This window comes from Lygodium microphyllum, chromosome 6 (genome assembly GCF_053477565.2).
Source record: "Lygodium microphyllum isolate KBCC chromosome 6, Lygodium_microphyllum_v1.1.10, whole genome shotgun sequence".
Classification (NCBI taxonomy): Eukaryota; Viridiplantae; Streptophyta; class Polypodiopsida; order Schizaeales; family Lygodiaceae; genus Lygodium; species Lygodium microphyllum.
The window spans coordinates 155,404,612-155,422,302 of record NC_141140.1 but is presented as its reverse complement, the minus strand read 5'-3'; the positions used below and the strand labels follow the sequence as shown (position 1 = coordinate 155,422,302).

Here is a 17,691-nt window from a genome sequence, read left to right as displayed (position 1 = left end):
TCTGTAGCTTTCTCATGAGATTTTTAGCTTCTCTCATTTTCACTGCTAAGTTATCATTTTTACAAGCCCAGATTCCGCTCATTTGCTTAACAATTAGCATAGAATCCCCAAAAACATTAAGTCGAGTGACACCATGTGAGAGACACCACCTCAAACCTAAAAGCAAGGCTTGATATTCTGCCTCATTGTTAGAATGGACATCCTCCAAGCTGATACCTTCTCCATAAAGTTTGTCACCTTCGGGACTAAACACCACTATTCCTGCTGCCGCTTTGTCTTTAATACGCTTGTAGGCCCCATCAAAGTAGAGGGCATGGGCATTCTCCACCCGTGGCGGCTCCTCAAGAGAAGGTGTCTCCTCTTTTACCTTTCCCTTCTCCTTTTCCTTCTTTTGATGGCATCTATGGGTCAACAAATCAGCTAGGCAAGCTCGAGTAGAATCCTCCACCTTGAAGGTGTAGTCAAACTCTTGGAGTTGTATCACCCATTTAGCGATTCTAGCTGAAACATCCATGTGCTGTAAGGCATAGGGAAAATGCTCTTCTGTCGTGATCACTGTGAATGGCCTAGGGAGAAGATAAGGACGAAACTTCCTTACAGCAAACATTAGAGACAAAACCATCACCTCGACCATCTTGTACCCTCGTTCTGATGCTGTCATTACTCTACTAGAAAAGTAAACCGGTCTCATTAGTCCAGTTTTAGCATCCTTTTGTATTAGTGCTGCCCCTAGAGCATCTTCCCCAAAACTCGGGTTGACAAAAAACTCTTGATCCCAACAAGGCTCTAAAATTATAGGAAGGGTGCTAAGAGCCTTCTTCACCTCGTGAAAGCACATTTCGCTTTCGTCACTCCACAGGAGCTCCTCGGAGTGGGTTAACTGTTGCAGTGGAAATATTAATTGGGAGAGTAGATGAATGAACCGCCCCATATATCGCACCTTCTGAATGAAAGAGGTTAGTTGCTTCACAGAAGATGGTGATGGCACCGCCAATAGGGCCTTAACTTTGTTTGGATCTGCTTCAATGCCCCTCTCACTTACGACATGCCCTAACAAAGTTACACTGCTTTCGCCAATGCGACACTTCTCATGGTTTAATTGCCCTCCCATTTGTGCAAGGCGATTGAAAGCTTCATCCACCTTTCCTAGATGTAAAGCCTTAGAACTATAAATACAAAAATCATCAATAAAGACCCTGATGGATTTCCCAAAATATGGCTGGAAGACATAATTCATGAATCGCTGGAAGGTAGCTGGGGCATTTGTTAATCCAAATGGCATTACTTTGTAAGCAAAACAACCCCAAGGTGTAATGAAGGTGGTCTTTTGTTGATCCTCCTCAGCTATTCGAATTTGGAAATAACCTGAATACCCATCACAAACAGTGTATCTCTCATGCCCGGCCACCTCGTTGAGTATTTCATCCTGAAAGGGAAGAGGAAAGTGATCTCTCTTAGTTGCAGCATTTAGCGGCTTGTAATCCACACAAATCCTCCATTTTCCATTCTTCTTGGGTATCACCACCACAGGTGAAACCCACTCTGAGTCCCCTATTGGATAGATGAAGCCTGCCTTTAAAAGTCGTTGCACCTCAGTGAGTAGAGCATTTTGTTGAACTACTCCCAATCGTCGTAGTCGCTGCACCACTGGCCGTGCTCCCTCTTTTAGATTAATGTGATGTTGTACTGCTGTCACACCTGTGATGTGTTGATAATCAGAAATAAAAAGTGCAGAGTGTTTTATCACCACTTCCATGTAGGCTGCCTTCTCCTCAACTGATAGATCCTTAGCCAACATTTTTTCTAACCCCTCCTTCTCGACTTTGGAAGCTGCTGCGGAATTTCACTACTAGATGGCCGTTTTAATGTAATCCCCATCACTTCTAGAGAGCTTTCTTCCTCCTCATTAGAAGACTCTCCCTCTGTCATAGATGACCAACCCTCGCTGGAACTCCATTCATCAGCGGTGGTTTCTAACACAAGATCCTCCTGTCGGCCCTCCTTCATGTTGTAGATAGTGCTCTTCCATTTTTTATGCAGCCCCTTTTGTGGCCTGAGCTCTAAAGCCCCTGTCTCCCAATCTTGTCTGGCTTTCATTCCCATTAGCCATGGTCGCCCAAGAATGAGCGGATAGCCATCCCCCTTCACTGGCATCACATACATGTCAAGTTCCAATTGCACTCCACACACCTTTACCTTGACTTTCTTTATAACTCCCAAACAATTTACTACTACATTGTTAGCCATTTTGGCCCCAAATTTAGTAGTTTCATTTACCTCTAATCCCAAAAGATGCATCAACTTTTCCGTCATGACACAAATCTCTGCACCTCCATCCACATATGTCTTTGACACTCTTTGCCCATTGATTTCGGCTTCCACTAGAGGCACAATATCTTCCATCTTTCTAGCCTGGATTGCATTCACATGTCTATTCTTCATGGGTCTAATGGTTACCATCTTTGACCATTGTCGCCGCACTGTTGGAGATAGATGTAGTAATTGTGGCCATGAAATTTTTGGCCCTTGATTCCTCACATCAGCAAGCAAATCATAAGCTCTAGTACCTTTACCCAAGGGAAAATCATCTGGCTCAATGTGTCGGCGTGAGCGAGCCCTCCTCTTTTTACTGCTGCGGGTCTTTGCAGCCATTGATGACTCTACCTCCTCTTCCGTATTTTCAACCTCCTTTGGTGGTGTAGGCTCCATTCTCTCAATTCTACGGGCTTTCTTCACTGGCATTGCTTCAACCTCTACTACTTTGTCCTTCCCTTTGACATCAGTCTCATCTAAACTAATTATCCTAACATCATGATTCTCTGGCGGTTGAACAGGCAAGGGCGGCACCTCTGCAAGTGGTCGAGGATGCTGGAGAACTTGAACTGGTGGTGGAGGCCTTGGATTCGGTGGAACAAACCTTTCCCTAGGTGGTGTCACTTGTTGTCCCCTCCTTGGTTGGAACCCATTTCCTGGAAAACGCCTGGGATGAGGACAAAAGTACATACCATGGCCAGTCTCCCCACAATTATAGCAAACATACTCTCTTTCTTGTCTTCTTGGACCTCGATTGCCTTCATTTATGAGGGGAGGGGGTCGTACTCCTTGCACCAAATTTAACGAAAGGCTTTCAAGTTGATTAGTAATGCGTTGTAGGAGCTCTTGCTATGGTATCTCTGGTTCAGGTGGGGCCTCTGCTATTTCTCTAGGCCTTGGCATGGTTGGTAAAACCTGCATGGGCTCAACTCCCCCCTTCAACTGGGCTTGATACTTCAATTTTCTATCGTTCTCTCTCGCATAAGTGACTGATTCTTCATAGGATGTGGGAAACTTTCCGTTGACCTTCTCCTTTAGTAGAGGATAGAGTCCGGCTAGAAAACAATCTTTCTTAAGGCAATCAGGTACTCTTTCTCCCTCGGCTAAAGAGGCTGTCCATTTATCCCACAATTTTATAAACATGCCTTCATAGGCTTGGTACTCCCCTGGTATAGTTTGACGAAGATCTAAGAGTTGTCTCCAAATATCTTCAGGTGGCTCTATATCTTGGTACTTGTGCATGAATGCGGTCTTGAGATCCTCCCAATTACCCTTTGTAGCCTCTGAGAGAGCTTGATACCACACTCGAGCATCACCCTTTAGAACTAAAGGAAAGGCCCGTACTTTGGTTGCTTCATCATCCCGGCCTGTGACTAGAAAGGCCATTTCTAAGTCATCCAAAAAGTCCAGAGATTTCTCCCCTTTGTGCCCAAAAAAACTTGGAAAAGCCATGATAAGAAGATGTTGACCTAGCTCAATACAAAATAAGATGAACACGTCTAGGCCCAAGTCATATCTTATTAAGGGTAGAATAAATGGATTTACAGATGCATTAATCTCAGCAAGACGACGAGGGCCCAATAAGACCCTTACAACATTTTGAAACCTGAGCTTTGTGCTAACAATTATATGCACGGTTTGTCTAGCAAGTGGACGGATAGGTCCGTACAAGTCCCTATGGTTCATGGGATACACTTAGAGTAGAATGAATATGTGTACATTAAAGGAGATGTTATAATCCAAAATAGGGAGTATTATGGGATCAGGAGACAACAAGATCTCTCTCAACCTCTCAGCTCCAAAATAGAAGACCAACCTTTGCTGAAAATGTATCTTTCTACTAATGCACACATCCACCCGAATGTTTTGAACCGATTGAAAGTTGTAGAAAGTAGGAGTAGTCATTTATGCATTAACTACAAATTTACACTACAAACTTTCATGAAGCGTGTCGTTGAAGCTATGGCCTCTTAGATCCCACCATTCGAGAGATGCGAAGGATTTGCTCACCACTGATTAGCGTAGCTTTTGTGTGACCATCATCACTCTTGTAAAGTTCATAGGCTTCGATAGCTACCTTCTCAATTACTTTGAGTCTTCTTGCTAGTAGTAGTTGAAGCGCATCACCATATGTAGCCTCTCGCCAATACCGCACACCATTGATGTGTAACTCACCCTCCAAAAACTTGTTAATCCCCGAATTTGAAAGCGCCTTCACCACTTGAAGACGAAGCTCCGTAGGGAGTGTCTTTACACTAGACACCAAGCACTCAACACAATGCCTTGACGTAGAGACTTGATGAGAGCAAGATTTCTCATGAAGCAAAGAAGGATGTGTGTAATTAACTTGCTTTACCCGCATACGTGCCGTTTGTCAATAAAGATCCTTCTTCTCTTGAGCTTCTTTTGGAGACCATTGCGGTACTCTTGAGCGGCGAATCCCTTGAATAGGGTTTGATGAAGATTCCTCCTTAGTGATTTCTTGACAAACACTCGTTGAAGAAGAGGAAAACTCCTTAGATGTTTCTTTCTTCATGGAAGTTGTAGAGCATAGCTTGAGAACTCCTCAGTGGGGGCACCAAAAATGAGGGCTGAAATGATGAACGGGTTGCCTCTTACCCATCCAACCTCCAATCCTCACTAAGAGAACTAAAGAGGGGCACCACCTAGCTAAAGGGAGGATGGGCTAGGACATCCCTATTCTCAAAGAGAATCAAGAGAGCCAAGACACAAATTTACAAGAGAGAATATATGTGCTAGACACCACATTGGAATATAAGAGAGAGAGATGAGAGGAGAGGGAGACAAGAGGAGAAGAGGTAGAAGAAGCTTGCCATTATGCTACATAATAAAAGAACTTACTCATAGCTTACCTCAAAGAGATGAGGATATTGTAGAGTGCTCTCATGGACTTGTCATTCTCCCCCTTCCCCTTTTCTCAAAGAGAATCAAGAGAGCCAAGACACAAATTTACAAGAGAGAATATATGTACTAGACACCATATTGGAATATAAGAGAGAGAGATGAGAGGAGAGGGAGACAAGAGGAGAAGAGGTAGAAGAAGCTTGCCTTATGCTACATAATAAAAGAACTCACTCATAGCTTCCCTCAAAGAGATGAGGGTATTCTAGAATGCTCTCATGGACTTGTCATCGTCATTGTCCTCTCTTCTTTCCTTTTCTCAAAGAGAATCAAGAGAACCAAGACACAAATTTACAAGAGAGAATATATGTACTAGACACCATATTGGAATATAAGAGAGAGAGATGAGAGGAGAGGGAGACAAGAGGAGAAGAGGTAGAAGAAGCTTGCCTTATGCTACATAATAAAAGAACTCACTCATAGCTTCCCTCAAAGAGATGAGGGTATTCTAGAATGCTCTCATGGACTTGTCATTGTCCTCTCCCCTTCTTTCCCATGGGCTCTTTATATAGTCTCCATGAGGGATTAGATTAAGCTAATCTTCTTGATTAACATAATCCTAGATGATGTATGGCATCTTTGAAAATATGGAGCATAGTGAATGGGACAAGTCCCCACCTTGGTCATCATGCAAGAAGCCAAGGGTGGTGGTAGACAACATAGAGAAATGGAGCTAGATTACAAGAGGTGGGTGTCCAAAGCACATTATTATAATATATTTACAAGAAGGATAGAGTGGAAAGTTGGTGTGGTGAAAGAGAGAAGAAAATTGCATGTAGCCAATAGTCTGCGCCTTCGTAACTTCAAATCCGTGAGGAATTTGAGAAAAGTTTCTTCTGCAACTTTGTAGCCCAGGTCGAAACCGATCGGCATGCGCGGGAATTTTCTTGAAATTCGCTTTTTCTTGGGAGTTATTGAGATTATAAAAAAGGGCTTCCAAAAGCTGCTTTGACTTTAGTATCCCATATGTATATAAATACATATAAGCATGTGACAAAAGGGGTCCATGCTTGTAAGCTTTTGTGCAAGATCCAAATGACACCATGATGTGGATATTGACTTGTGTGCAAGGGTGAGGTGTCCTCTAATGATGGTGATAGATTTCAAATCTTAGTGATGCAGACGGAGCCCATGTGTAGTTGGAGGCTAGTTCTTTGAAAAATCTATGCATTCACTCAACTCCTAGGTGTAATCCATTTTCATCTTCACTAAGATAACCATCCCTTTTACTCTTTACATTGACATGCCTTCTAAGAACTTGTTCCCCCCATTTGCTAGAGTTATCATAATCGAGAAGCAATGTAGCATACCTAGTGGTTGAAGAGTAAACCCAAAGTGATATGGTAAGCTCTTGATAGGGGCTTTGGCCAAATTTTGTGGTAATAATCCGGGTTGTAAAAAACCCGGATCACCATCAGGGAGAAAAAAATTGGATCATGTGCATCTTGAACTCTTCCCAATCACGAAACTGCTGGTTTTCTCGTTGAACAAATCTCCACCATGTGTGGGAAAAACCTTCTAAGTGAAGGGAGGCAAAAATGATCTTTGCTTCATCGGTACGGGGGTAGATAAGAAAATAGGGTTCCAATTCAGAGGTCCATTCCTCTAGTTCAGCTGGGGATGAGGATTGCCCATTGAATTTTGTAAACAGGATCTTGTCACGCAGCTCATTTGGGCCTGGCTGCCCATGAATGTCATGTGCTACATGCTGCCCATACATGCCTTGCTGTCCAAAATTCCCATGGGGGCCATGCTGCTCGTGCATTACATGAGGACCAAATTGTCCATTAGGACCTTGCTGTCCAAAATGTCCATGCTGCCCATTACCATATATATGCTGCCCATTGCCATATGCATGCTGCCCATTGCCATATGCATGCTGCCCATTGCCATGTGCATGCTGCCCATTTCCATATGCATGCTGTCCATGCATTCCATGCTACCCAAGGTTTGCATTGGAGCCATTCCCTTGAGTGTGCAAGTAGCTTCTATTACGGGGGAGTTGGGGTGCCAATGATGGGCTGGAAGGATTCGTAACGAGGGAGGGAAGGAGGGGCTCATCATGTCGAGTGGAGGGCTCACCCGTCTCATAAGTACTATGGGGGATGTCATGGGTACCACCAAGACCTTGTGGGCTGCGCCCGGTCTCCAAGGGGGGAGGGCGGTTAGCCTCATGGGGAGGGACATACTCCTTGGGTCGATCCGAGGGCGAGGCAATGGCGGGAATGAGGGCGCCCATGCGCTCTATGAGTAAGTCCATCTTGGCCATCATCTCGGAATGACGCTGATCTTGGTGGGTTTCCATCTCCCTATGGCGTTGCTCCATCTCTCGATGTCGTTCAGCATGACGGGTCTCATGTTGGCATAGGGTTTGGTTGAGCAGAGACAAGCGATCTATCTCGGGGCCACCTTCTTCAAACAAGTCTTCACGATCCTCCTGGGCTGAGCTAGGATCGTTCATTGAGGCACGGGAGTCCCTTATTTCACACAGAAATTCCTCCTGGGCCTTTGCTTTACCCTTGTGGCCAGCCATCCCAAGTGCAGTCTACCAGATCCCTTGTTACAGAAATGATGATAACTTGAGCTAGGGAACTTCGATTGCCAAACTTTCTGATTCAAATGAAAGCTCTTGATCCCCTCTACGAGGCTATGTAAAAATATCTCTGACAATAAATGATCAGGGCTTTGCTGTAATCACTTTTTGTGGACAGACTGTGTAGAACTGCTACCTATCCCACAGTACCTCTGGGCACAAAACCGAGTGTATCTCCCAAACCGTAGGGCGGAATGTGGAGATTTTTAGTCAGATTGGAGGGTAAGAGGCCCTCTTTGAATCAAGCTATAGAGCTCACGCTCAGTCACACGAGAAGGCTTTGCTATAATTAGTTTTTGTGGGCTGACTGTGTAGGACTGTTGGCTGTCCCACAGTACCTCTGAGCACAAAACTAAGTGTATGGGGAGATTTTTAGCTCAGATCGAAGGGGAAGATTCCCTCTTTGAATCAAGCTATAGAGCTTGTGCTCAGTTACACAAGAAGGCTTTGCTGTAATCAATTCTTGTGGGTTGACTGTGTAGGACTGGCTGTTTGCAATATCCTGCAAAGGCTCCCTCAAGGAGCATACTTTATCCCAATGGTAAGGGTCTTATCCCAGACATCTAGGGTCTCAATGGTGGCTCTCAATGCCCCATACAGCTATACATTCCTTTCATCCGTAGGCTCATTGCTGAGACCAGTTCCACACTACATACCCTGCCCTTCTTGCATTGCATCCACCATACATTACCAAGCGGTTCATGACATTACCAATGCATGTAGGGGTTTGTAGGCTCAAGTGGTCGGGGTTCGGGCTATTCCATCAAATGTACCTGCACCTGCCATAATTCTTTGGGCTCCGGATCATCGGGAGGTGGGCAAAGTTCCCCCCGGGCCGGGTTGTGCACCCCTTCAGGGTCTTTGATGGCAAGGGGGGGTCACCCCTCTTTTGTCTTGCCACCTCGCCTGGCATCGGGCTTTTCCTCACCCAGAATATACATGGCAGACATTTATTAATTAAACAACAAGCATGAGATGCATTTCTGAAATCAAAATTTTGGGCTTTTCATGAAGTGCATGGAATTGGAATGGGAAATAGGGATAGGGAGCTTACCGGCAGTGACTCACTGCCTACTCACCCTTATACAATGGATTTTTTTTATCACTTCTTGGCTCAGCCAATTCACAAGAAGCCAAATGGGTTATGGGTAAGCAAAATATAATCACAATGAAGCTTCAGCATGAGTAAAATCCATTTCAGCACTATAAGATCAAAGAGAAATGACTGGGATAATTAATCAGCATGCATTCAAGGTCTGGGTCTCCTATTATCTACTTGGACTCATACATTCTCTCAAACAAATGGATGGGATTCAACAAGAGGCTTAAATGGAGAGAATGAGAGCCAAGAATCAGTTACCTTGAGTCTTTTGGAGAAGAAGGCAGCCCCACTGATGCCACCTCAGTCCTCCATGAGAGCTCCATTTGATCCCGAATGCTCCATGGCTCCAAAATGGGTATGCTTCGTCAAGAAAGGGTGAAATCAAGCTTGGGGCAGGATGGTTCAGGACCTCCCCATGAAGAGTTCTTGCTAAAATTGAGGTTCTACTCCATAGCCATGACTGCTCACAAGTGCATGCCTTCAAATCTTGCTTGTAATCTTCTTCCCGTTCTTCTTGATGGCTGAAATCTTGAGCAATGTTAAAGAGGGACTCCTGGGGACCAAGGAGAGACCAAAATATTCAGGATTTCTGAGCTTGATGCCAAGGTTCCATGGTTGCCATGGACTGCACCAGACCAGGGTTTCTTGAGTGCAAAAGGGGAGTCCAAGGGCTGAGGAAAATGTCCCTGATGCTGCCCAAAAGAGTTGCCAAGGGCCATGGCTGAAACCAGGAAGGAGGAGAGAGCTGGGAGGGCTACCTTGCAGGCCAGGAAGCAGGCCATTTTTTGTGCCACAAATTTTGGGCTGCTCCTGGGGGGGCCACAAACAGGGAAGACCAAGGGTGCTGCTGCTCAATGTGCTCCTCCAACTGAGGGGGAGACCTTAGGACAAGCCAATCTTGCTGAGGAAGAGGAGGGGGAGCAGGATTTCTGAATTTCTTGGGCTGGAGCTTCCATGGAAGCTTGGGGAAAAGAGGAGAGAGAAGGTCTTCTTGAAAAGTAACTGAGTTTTTGGCCTTCTCTAACTGTGCTACCCTCCTTTTTGCCCAAAACCCTAAAAAACTTCCATGAAAATTAGTGACGACCTGTTAAATTTGTTTGCATGCCTCCAGATTTGTCCATGGTTCTTGGGAAAGCTCCAAGAAAGGCTGCTGTAGTCTTCAAGAGGGCTAACAGCCTCTGCCTGAGTACTCTTGTGTACCTGTGAAAGATGTAACTGGAGCTTTCTAACTGTGGGAAACTGTGAGAGCCCTAGATCTATAGGGAAGAGAAGGATCAAGGACAAAGCTCTGATACCACTTGTAATGAAGGAGACCTAACTGTCCTAACTAAGGGGAAAGAGAGAGAGAAGGACTGTAGAAGAAGAGGGAGAGGAGAGAGAAAGGCAAGAAGAAGAGAGAGAAAGAGGGAGAGAGGAAGAAGAAGAGGAAGCCATGGGAGCTTGAGAAGGTGAAAAGAGAGTTTCTTGATAATTTCTGTGATGCCTCAAAATACCCTCTTACACCTTATATATCGTCAGTGTGACTGATATGTTCCCATGCCATATTCCCATGATCCCCGTTCGTTACAGTCGTGATGGAATGGATAATGGCATTAGTAAACCATATTATTTACCATGGTGTCTTTTAACTCGTTGACAAATTAGGCATTCAGATACAAAGTTAGATACATCAGTGTCCATGTGTGGCCAATAAAAATCTTCAATCAGTGTACGCAAAGTAGATATAATTCCTCTATGACCTTGATATGGAGGACAATGAATTTCATGCAAAACAAATGATTGAAATGGAACTGTCACACATAATCTTTTTTCATAAAACATAAATCCATTAATGTAAGACAATGAATCAATAGGAATCCAATTATTTGCAACTAGTTTATTCCAATCAGCTTGAAAAGTAGGGTCCTGATGATAAGTATCTTTCATAGGAATAAGGAAATCAAATGATATCACAGAAATATTTTGAATTGTCGGTCTTCTACTAAAAGCATCAGCTATACAACATTCTCTTTCCCAGGTTGATATTGTATAAGGGGATGAAAACTTTTAATAAAAGTGGCCCATTTAATGTGTCGATTAGATATTTGTGGTTGACTAAGGAGATGTTTAATGCTTTGTTGGTCAGTTTTGATCATAAATTCAGATCCCATTAAATAATGTTTCCATTGACGTAAAGCTTGTACTACGGTTAATAATTCCTTGTCATAGGCAGAATATTTAAGTTCAGATGGTTTGAGTTTGCAACTAGAGTAGGCTATGGGATGAGAATCTTGCATAAGGACTGCTCCTATTCCAGATCCACTAGCGTTAGTAACTACTAAGAAGAATGGTCTATTGAAGTTAGGTAATTGTAATACATGAGGATGAGTTAAAGCATGTTTCAACAAATCAAAGGACTTTTGTTAATTGTCAGACCAGTTATAGACAATACCCTTCTTTAAGAGTTTTGTCAAAGGTAATGCAAGTAATGAGAAATTCCTTACAAATTTTATGTAAAAGCTAGCAAGACCTAGAAAAGAACGTAATTCATGAAAATTTTTTGGTATGGGCCAATTTAAAATTGCTTCTATCTTTTTAGAGTCGACTTTAATACCTTCTGATAAAATAATATGTCCTAGATATTCAATTTCTATTTGAAAGAATTCACTCTTTTCCGGATTAGCATATAATTGATTGTCTTTTAACAACTTAAAAACTAAAGACAAATGTTTATAATGCTCATTCTCATTTTTACTGAATACTAATATATCATCAAAGAAAACAATGACACAATGCTGATGTTTCAGAAATATGCGATTCATCATACGACTGAATGTGGCTGGTGCATTAGTTAAACTAAAAGGCATAACCAGAAATTCATAGTGTCCAAATTGTGTTCAAAATGCAGTTTTGAATATATCAGATTTGTCCAATCTTACTCCATGATATCCAGATTTGAGATCTATCTTACTGAATATGGCAGATCCTTGTAGTTTATCCATAAGATCATCTACCCTAGGAATTGGGTATCTATTCTTAACAGTAATTTTATTTAGGGCACGATAATCAATGCACATGTGATAAGTATTATTTTTCTTTTTCACTAATAAGACAGGTGCACCAAATGGAGAACTACTAGATCTAATTAATCCTCTGTTCAGCAATTCTTCTATTTGGTTTTGAATTTCTTTCTGTTCAATTTGGTTATGTCTATATGGTTCTTTACATGGTGGTTGTGTTCCAGGAATTAAATCTATCTTATGATCTTCAGGACGTGAAGGTGGTAATCCAGGTGGTAAATCAATAGCAAAACAATCTTGAAATTGGGCAAGAAATTGTGTATGCCTAGGATGCATCTGTTTTTCTTTAGCTTGAAGTTCATTCACCCATATTAAATAGGATTTGCTACTTTTACGTAATGCACGTTTAGCTTGAGTATGAGTAAACAGTGGAAAATTATTAGAAGCGTGCATACCATACAGTGTGATTTGTTTTCCTTGAAAATAAATTTTAATTGTATGCGTAGAATAATCTATATCAGGATTGTATTGATGATGCCAAGGCATTCCTAAGATAATGTCACTAGACTGCAAAGGTACAACTAAGAAATTTCTTTGTTCAGTATAATCACCAATTTTAATTTCTAAATTATGCACCTCTTGTGTTCCATTATATCTCGTACCTAAGAATGCAGCTTTGATGCGATAATGTGTAGAAACAGTTTGTAAATTCAATTCTTTGACTAATTTTGCAGAAATAAAGTCATGTGTGCTCCCATCATCATGTAAAATAGTCTTTTCTTTACCATGCACAAAACATTTCATTGTTAATAAAGAATGGGGAGTTGGCATACCTGGCAAAGTATCCGAAGTAGTACCAATGTCGTCATCATCTTCCGTAAAGTCCGACATTTCCTCACGTTCTTCATCTTCTATTGCTCCCAGATAATTGATATGGACGGATGGCTTTTTGGATTGACAATTGGCTGCTAGATGTCCAGGTTGATGACATTTATAACAAACTATGGGTTTTGCTTTGGATACATTATTGGTAATGGTAGGAAGTCTAGGAATATTGGGATTTGACTGTGGGGATGGCTTAGGGTTTGGATTTGTGTTTGATGGCAAGGCAGGTGGTCGTGTCCAAGATTTACGGAATGAAGATGGAAAAAAATGACTCTGATTGAATCTTCAAAAATTTGAATTGAATTGTTTGGAACCATAGTTACCATTAGTTGGAAATTGTTGTGGTCGCTTGTCTCGCCGCGAATTTTGTCTTCAGTGTCATGGGCCAATGAAATTGCATCTTCAAGGGTTGTTGGCTTGAACATATTAACTTCCACATAGAAATGTCCAAGTAGACCAGACATAAACTTGCGTTTATGAGTTGCTTCAGGTACATCTCCGAGCATACGTTGTCGTGCTGCTGCGCATCCGAGTCGTATACACCTCCATTTCTTTTGTTGTGCATTTGTGTTATTTTCTGCGTGTGATTCATTGTTTGTGTGATGCATTTCGATAATTTGCATCCAATGTACATATTCCCTTAGTGCATGTGTATGATTTTGTTTGGATGCATGATGTGTGTGTATTAGAAAAATGTAAAAAACTGATGCCAAAGGACATTATCAAGCTGATAATTTTAATGATGAACTCGAAGAAAAGTGTAGGATACCGTGGAATCAAAGGAAGCTTTATAGAAGCTGACATTTAAGCTATGAAGACAAAGGTGTAAATTCAGGAATATCATGTGCAATGGGAAAAGCTCAAGGAGTGCTGAACGGGTTCCCTTGTCGAGATGTAGACTCTTGGAATGCACTTATTGCTGGGTATGTACAGCACTTGGGACTGCTGTGGTGGATATGTATGCCAAGTGTGGTGCATTTGGCAAAGCACAGGGAGTGTTGGATGAGCTTCTTGTCCGGAATGCAATAACTTGGAATGCCCTTATCACAGGTTATGCTTTACATGGGCAGAATTGGAGATTAGCGTCAAAGATAAAGGTGTAAAAGGTTATTCAAGGAGGAAGAGGGAAAACCTATAGTTGAGTTTTAAACTGCTTTTGGAGGGAAAAAAGCAAGCTGTTTTGGAGGGGAAGAATGGTTTTTGATTTCGATGGCTAGAATGATGCTGGGAGGCTCTACTTTCTCCTTGGATATTTTTGGCACTGTGGCACGTAGTGAACAAGAAAAGAAAAACTAATAACAGAGGGAGGGGAAATTACGGGGGACTGTCAGGAGCCGCGTGTGAAAAATACAAAGGGGATAATTCACCATACAACACATTGCTTTTGAAGGGGAATCGAGGCCAGAGAAGATCAATATAGTCTCGTTGGCTATGGTCATAAATGCTCTAGAGTTTATGTGGAAGAACAGTTTTTGTCAGTGGTCAGCACAGGGACGAACTTACGCCATGGAATAGGTTGCTAGTGATCAGAAGGAGAGAACTCGAAGGAGTTTTGGGAAGAACAGTTATGAAAGATGCGAAGGGCTTTGTTCTGAGTGACCCATACATGCACTAAAAACCAGAAAACCATCTCGCCTTCCCATCTTTATTATGACAGAGGACTCCCGTCGAGACGTCAGCGCTTGACAACAGAGTATATCTGCTAATGCTGGATCAATGGATTGAAAACAGCCTTCCTGCGGAAGCACTTCCTTAAAACTCTCAAGCACTCCACAACCAGAATTATGCATGAAACTGAGAATTTTAGTTAAGATTGCTCTTCGATCGGACTGATTGGATGAAGATTGCGATCAGACTGATTGATCCTTGCAATGTGCAATTTGTGGAGGATTTACGAGAAAGTATCCAGAAATATGGGCACGATGATTACTGCAAAAGAACGACAAACTTGAAGTCAACGAAAGCGACATCAGGAGGCCTCCATCACAGCTTTGCATCAGAAGATCGCCATAAGGATCATAAAGTTACAGTTGAGGGTTGTAAAGATGTCTTCAGTGACAAGAGAATATGCTGGAAATTATTAAACAGGGATGAGCTTACAGAACCTATTCGCAATGTTGATCTAGTCATTACTGTGGGTGGTGATGGAACTTTATTGCAAGCTAGTCATTTTCTTGATAGTACTATTCCTCTTCTTGGTATCAACTCAGATCTAACCCAAGCTGATGAGGTGGAAGAAAAACTGGAAGAGTTTGACGTCACCCGCAGTGCAGGCTATCTATGTGCTGCAACCAGAGCAAATCTTGAGCAAGTTTTAGAAGAAGTACTAAACGGAAAAAGGCTCTCAACCTCTCTGCACAGTCTTGGCATTCACATGAACTGAACGTAGATCCATCATGCTGGATTAACGAGAGTTTGATGCTTTTGATGGTGCTTTAAGCTCCACAGTAGCTTTGCAGAACAGGCTTTCTTAAGTGGGATTTCTGACAGCTAATTGGTTTAATCAAGAGCAGTGTTTTTCATGGTTGGACCATGTTGGCTAGACCATTATGGCAGAGTATTGGCTACTGGTCCTGGTTTATTCTGAAAATCCTAAAACACATCACTGGATTGCTGTCATTTCTGGATGTGATTAAGAGCATACTGCACTCTTCAGAGGTCTTGCCATGATTATGAAAGAAGCTCACATGCAATAGCTAAAGAGAAAATAAATCAGATTTTTCTGAGACAAAAAGGAGAGACTTATCAAGTGTATGGTTATGTGGTTTTGATAAAGCAGATTACTATGTTCATTCAGACCATTATCATTCTGAGTTTCATGTAACTCAGTTGACCTGAAATATAATGTATTTTGGCATCAACAATTCAAATTTTCTTCTTGGTAGTCTCTTCCATTGCTGCATCTAGAACCCCGTGTTCTACAGCCCTTGCGTGAACTCTACGACAACGTGGTTGCAATAGGGCATTCCAGAAACATTCAGTGTATTGGGAAATAGGTTCGCGATCCCTTTGTTGTAGAAGATCCCATTGCTTGATGGCTTTTTCGTGGAATTGAGGAGGAGGGAAATTCTGCAAAAAATTCTACAAAACAAGCTGTCCTTTCTTGAAGGTGTATTTCTTGGCTTTGAGGTCGTGTAGCTTCTTCATTCGGTGCTTCGCCACTTCTTGGTGCAATAAGCTCTGCAACTTAAGCTCATCTAAATGAGCCAGTGTCGTCAAGCGCTCAAAAAGTGCGTCTTTATCACTCAAAGAATGATTGATGGCAAACCGAATAGTCGGCAGCTCAATCTCTAAAGGCAAGACACACTCCTCCCCATATACTAACTTGGAAAGTCTCCCAAGTAGTGGGACAATCAACGCTCTTAGACCACAGTCCACCATAAAGATGCTCAGTCAACTAAATGGTTAGTGACACATTTAATTTTGTCTTTCTCAGCATATGTTTTTTCATGGAAGTAATCATCAAATTGACTGATAAAAGCAAGAACAGTCTTTCCATCGCGTGATCCATTGAAAGTACGAAATTTGAAGTTTCTTTTACTTATCTTTGTTTCTTTGCGAATGGATTGGGCTTCAAGTGTTGCATCGATGATACGTCGTATAAGATCTTCGGGTTGCGATCCATCTTGGTCGGTGGTAGATTGTTGCAGGTTGGCTAATTGAACTTGCAAAGCTTGTTGGGCTCTTCGTTCCTCTTGAAGCTGCATCATAATCAAATCCAACTTTTGCTCCATTGTTGGTTCGGGTAGATCACCTTCAGCCATAAAATCGTCCATGTTTTGTTCAATCATCCTGCAAAATTCCAAAAGACCTCACACACTCAAAATCTTGTTAGCGGGATGACCGTAGCTCAAGGACGGGTTTACAAGGCTTGTATATTTTTGTTTGGCTTTTATAGTATCTCTCCTTTACAATTGCGGAATTCGTTGGCATAACCGTCTTCCAACAGAATAGTGTTGCATATAGACTGCGTATAAACTGCGTATAGTCTGCGTGTGAACTTCTCTTTTTGCTGAAACTGGTTCAGTAAGACTGCAAGTGTGAACAGGGACTTCTAGGGAGTAGTAAATTGAGTCATGTGTATACCTGAATATGAATTGCCTCTTAAGTAGTTGTTGAAGAATACTTTAGTGACTTTGGTGACTTGAGGAGCTTGGAGAACTTAAAGCTTAAGCTTTAGTGACCAAGGCGTAATTTTTGAGGACCTCAGGAGCTTTTCGACCGATTTAACGTCGATCAGTTCATGCCGTTGCCGCCGTTTAACGAATTTGTTTATGGAAGCTTTTTAATAAGCTTCTTGTAAAGCTTAATAAGCTTAACCTTAAATCTTTGAGAGATATGGCTAAAATTTATTATCTATATCACGACTTGATGAAGGAGCTTTGCCGTCGGTCCTTCACCTATCGAGAGAGGTCCTTTGCGAGAGGGTACAGAAGGGGGTTCTTGATTGCCAAGAACACGCTGGTATCGACCGTTCGCCCACGAGACTGATTGTAGAGCTCGATCATTCCAGAAGCTCCGTCTTCGCGCAAGATGGTAAGCAATTGGAACCTCTCGATCTCAGCTTCGCTCTGATACCACTGGTACACATATCGGTCGCCGTATGCGCGCGTAGTGAGCGTCAGAAGGTCCCCAAGAACAACATAACTCTAGTTTTTACACAAAAACCAATTAAGAAAGCTTGCATGACATGAACAAGAGACCAATTGGGTGCAATCTCCCCCCATGCCTTGTGTGAGCGCTCCACAAAGCATGTATTTTATATATTATTCATCTTCAAGCTCAAGAAATAGCCCAATTTACAAAATAGCACGCTTTTGCTTTTGAGTTTGCTTTTGTGCCACTAAAGAATTAAAGCCATCGGGCGCCCAAGAAGT

General features: G+C 42.3%; 1 pseudogene; it reads left to right on the top strand.

Annotated features, from left to right (window-relative positions):
• Positions 1-14,651: 14,651 nt before the first annotated feature.
• LOC148035313 (NADH kinase pseudogene) lies at positions 14,652-15,197 on the top strand (annotated as a pseudogene).
• Positions 15,198-17,691: the final 2,494 nt, after the last annotated feature.